This window comes from Otolemur garnettii, unplaced genomic scaffold (assembly GCF_000181295.1).
Source record: "Otolemur garnettii isolate 467f Iridium unplaced genomic scaffold, OtoGar3 scaffold00031, whole genome shotgun sequence".
In the NCBI taxonomy this organism is placed as follows: Eukaryota; Metazoa; Chordata; class Mammalia; order Primates; family Galagidae; genus Otolemur; species Otolemur garnettii.
Genome location: NW_003852426.1, coordinates 3,198,603 through 3,203,719, shown reverse-complemented (window position 1 = coordinate 3,203,719; position 5,117 = coordinate 3,198,603).

The following is a 5,117-nucleotide window of genomic DNA, read 5'->3' as shown; positions in this document are numbered from 1 at the left end:
TAGAATATAAACATCTTAACACAATAACTAAGAAAATGACATGAAGGCTATGTTAACCAGTTTGATGAAAATATTTCAAATTGTATATGAAAATGCCACACTGTACCCCATGATTGCATTCATATACACAGCTATGATTTAATTTAAAAAAGAATAAAATCACACAGATTAATAAACAAAACACATGATAAAATGTTTATTATAGTGCTCTTTCATCAATATTCAGAACTTTCCAAATGACCATAAGAAGAAAAATAAGGTATAAAAAGTAAAATAAAATATAATACTTTAAATGTGATAAAAGCTTACTACTCTACAAAGGTGGTGTTTCAATCTTTTGTAGTTACTGAATTTCTTTCCATAACATTTCTAATGGAACTTTTTTCTATCATTACTCCTGATTTTTCACCATAGCTTCAATATATAAATAAGACAAATATACAGTTTCCATTTTAAAGATGGGAAAATCAATTTTCAAAATGTGTAATGACTTGCCCAAAGTCATAGAGCTACAGGGTAGCAAAGCTAAGACTCAGGTCTTTAACCTCAAGACTACTTGTACTTCCACCTACATGTGGAAGAGGAAATGGGATTATCTACCTTCCATGTCTTTCAAAGTCTAAATCAAGGTGAGATTATATTTGTCAACTTTTATTATAGGTAGTATAAAAAATTTAAGGACAACTCAAAGACCTTTGTGTAAGTTTCCATGGGAATTCCAACAATTCCCATTTTTTATTGATATGTGATGATAATACATATTTGTAAAGTACATGTGACATTTTGATGCATGCATACAACATATAATAATTTAGATCTTCTACAAAGTGACTACTGTTGTGAGCTGGGTAGGGTAGCGTGAAGAGGCATTTATGGAGGTTCTCCCTTTCCTTTACCAGTGTGAGAAATTTGAGGCTGATTTCAAGATCACTTAAGTAATTGATCATTTTTTTATTTAGGAAAGTGGAAACTCTCCTACTAAAAAATAAATAATTAATTAAAAGTTGAAAAATAAATCCCAGGACTATGTAGAGTTGTTTATCTAAAACTTTTGGAAGGATTTAACAACAGAAAGATAGTCAAAATTAAGAATAAGAAAATAATTACAAGAAGTATTATTTTATCACTTTTCTTAGGAAAAAAAGAAAATGCAGCTTTACCTTCTTCCTGCCTTTCCATGCAAATGTAATATGTAGTAAATGCTGAAAATCCCTGAAATGAACCTCCTTGTGACATGCTGTTTCCAAATTCACTTTTTTTGTTTGTATTTTAGCCGGCATTCCAGCACCCATCAGTAAGTTCTTTTTCTTTTTAATTCTCAGGTGCTTTGCTTTACCACACTGTTAGAATATGTATGACACTCATATTCCTGGATATTTGGGGGGTTTGTTTATTTGATTTGCATTACCAGAAATTCCCAAATCTTCTAATGGACTTTTTTTTTACTTCCTTCATAAATTTTTAATTCTTTTCCCCTTATTTGTTTCCTATTCTTATTTTAATAAGCTGGGGTACCTCTGTCAAAAAGAACTACTATTTACAATTTTTTCCAAAACTTGAAATCCAAAAGCAAAGGGAAAAGTGTTAAAACAAAAATGGTCAAGTGAAAGGTAGGCAGGTTCCCCTGCTAGAAATCCCAACAACACGCAGAGAAAGAGGCTTGTTGGTGACCATTCTACTCAAGACCCACCAAGAGAGTTTCTGTGGAATGTTGTGAATCCAGTTCAATCAGTGAAGGTACCCAGACTGTCACTGGTTTGATGCAATGTACATGCCTTATATAAACAAAGAATAAGTCTTGGAAAAGCATCTAGATAGAACTTTAAATAAGAGATAGAGCATACATTCCAGCAGAAACGCTGGGAGGGAACAGAAAGCAAGAGATATGTGAAAGGTAGTCAATACAAAAAGAAACAAATGTGGTAAATAGAAACTGACATTTAAATGATCTGAGATTTCACCAGCCTTTTATAACCTCGATGCTTGAGGTGTGTCCAAGGACGTGCATCAGCACCACTGTGGAGTTATTAGAGATGCAGAATCTCAGCTTAATGTCCACCCAAGACCCACTAAATCAGACTTCACATTTAATGGGATCCCCAGGTGATTTGTGTACATCCTGAAGTTTAAGGACCATTGCTGTACATTATTTTAATCCTCCATCCTTAGAAAGGAAAGAAAAAGATGAGCGCACTTGGTCCAACTTTAACCAAATTTTCCATCACAGCAAATTCTCCATGCCATGAGTAAGCTTAAATCAAAGGACAAGAAAGATGAAACTCACCAGAGTTTAATTCAATTTTTGACACATTTCCACCCATCATTTCCAAGGATGTTTAGAGTTTGAGCTCCTGGGCTGGGACTAACTTTGAAGGGAAAAGGAAAAAGAATGATTTGAGGATTAGAGCTCATGGCATGTCACAACCCATGTCCACTCCTCTTAACATATTTGTATGCATGAAACATGATTGTAATCAAAACTCAGGCCAGGCGCAGTGGTTCACATATGTAATGCCAGCAATTTGGGAGACCCAAGCAAGAGTATTGCTTGAGGACAAGAGTTTGAGATAACTTTGGGCAATATAGAAAGACCTCATCTCTACAAAACTTTAAAATTTAGCCAGGTGTGATGGCACATACCTCTGAGCTACTCAGGAGACTAAGACAGAAGGATCAGTTAAGTTCAGGAGTTCAAGGTAACAATGAGATGTGGACACCAGACTCCAACTGGAATGACAGAGGGAAACCCTTTCTGTACAATAATAATAATGATAATCAAAAGTCTCACTTCATAAGGAAACCCTGTGGAGGTATTGCAAAAGAAAATATAGCCTACAGGATGTAGAGAAGTGAGATACGTATTCGTGTGAGAGACAGTGTGTGTGTGTGTGTGTGTGTGTGTGTGTTTATGAAGGAGAAGGCCAGTATTGTCAAGTATGTGGGTCTAGTGTAAGGTGACCAGATTTTAACATTGGTAAAGTGGGACATCATTGATGGGGGGGTTCTTAATTAAAAATTTGGTCTATACGGAGCAACAAAAATTTTCATAGAACACAAAATAGTATTGTAATATATATTTTTAATTTCAACATAAATACAATTTACAAATATAATACAATTAAAAAAAAATTCTGGGCTCGGCGCCTGTGGCTCAAGTGGCTAAGGTGCCAGCCACATACACCTAAGATGGTGGGTTTGAATCCCCAGCCCGGCCCGCCAAACAACAATGATGGCTGCAACCAAAAAATGGCCGGGCATTGTGACGGGTGCCTGTAGTCCCAGCTACTTGGGAGGCTGAGGCAGGAGACTCGCTTGAGCCCAGGAGTTGGAGGTTGCTGTGAGCTGTGATGCCACAGCACTCAACCCAGGGGGATAGCTTGAGGCTCCGTCTAAAAAAAAAAAAAAATTCTGTATAGGGTGGTGCCTGTGGCTCAAAGGAGTAGGGCACCAGCCCCATATGCCAAAGGTGGCGGGTTCAAACCCAGCCCTGGCTAAAAAAAAAAAAAATCATGTATAGTATTATTTTATTCTTTGGCTTATTTCTCATTTGAGTGAATTTTTTCTAGTAGATTGCTGTCATTGTTTAAAAGGTCATGAAATTTTTCACAAGAATTTGTTAAATTATATTTCACACATAAAATGGCTTTCAAAGTCTCAACACTTAATTGTGATTTTTCTGATGTCCACACTTTATTTACCATAGAAAAAACGTGTTCAGTTGCAGCATTAGTTCCTGATAAGGACAGCGCATATCCCACAATTTTTAGTGCATTATTGTATGGAACATGGTTTGTTTCAAAATGATGAAATATTTCTAAACATTTGTCCTCTATTGTGATTTTTGCTGATGCCCAAGTGTTAACATTTTCCTTATCAATATATTTTTTTAATAATGATACCTTGTACGTCATAAGTGTCACTTTCAAGGCTGGTGCTAGACTTTATGCCGCCACTATAAAATATAAATAATACGAGTACTGTCTGCTAAATTCATGAAATAAATAAATTACTTACCTAAATTATCTGAATAGCTGATTTATTGACATCACTTGTTTAACTAGCACTAGCACGCAGTGCAATGTGTATCATCTGAGAGACAGTTACAAAATGTTTCCGTGGTTGCCAATGCCAAAAAATGCCATTGTTCATTAAGTCCAAACAATGGTGGTCAAATTCTAACAACTGATCAACAATGCAAACTTTGATAAGCAGTTCTCGATAATCAGTTCTCAACAATTATTTGTTATTATTAAAGTTTACCATTATAAAATTAACAAAAATAATATAAAACTCATATCCTGGCAAAATAGCCACATGGCAGTGTTGGGACCAGAATTGCTGCTGAGAAACCACCACACACATGTAAAGACAAAAAGTGCTTTATTTTGCAAGCATATGCCTGGGCCACTCTTCCCTTCAGCGTGGCTGGAGGAAGGGTGACCCCCTAGTGAAGCCAGCTGACGTTTTTAAAGTGCATAGAGGAATTTCATCAGGTGTTTTGTCAGGCGGGCTGCTATTGGCTGAGCTGTTTATGGTTAGAGACCTTCTGGGAGAGGGGGGCTACTTGTTTATTCCAGACAGTTTGGCTCCTTCTGAGCTAATTGTCCTTGCCTAGAAGTGAGGGGAGGGAGCCAGTCTCCTGATACTGATTCCACCTGGGCGACCTTGCCCAGGAGGAGAGTAGGGAGTTTACATTAGCCTTTTCATTTCCAAATGAAGTTACATTAACCTCTTCATTCCCAAATGTAGTTACATTAACCTTTTCAGCAGGTGAAAACTGTATATTCCCTTCTCCTTCTCCCCCCATTCCCTAGCTTGTCATGCATTCTTTCCAAAATTGGGGACTTTTTTAAAATGCCGTGGGATGCAGGACAAAATTGTTAAAAATTGGGACTGTCCCACCAAAAGCGGACGTCTGGTCACCTTAGTCTATTGTGCCAATTCCTTTAACACCTGACCATACCTATGAAGGTCTTCAGTGTATCTAGCAGCTGAACATACTGCAGATCAAGTTACTCTATTGCATAAGGGCCAAAGTCACCACAGACACCAGAATCCCCCCATCACCTTCAGAAGATGAGGCTACAGATTATAGTTTGAACAAGTTCAAATTAGCC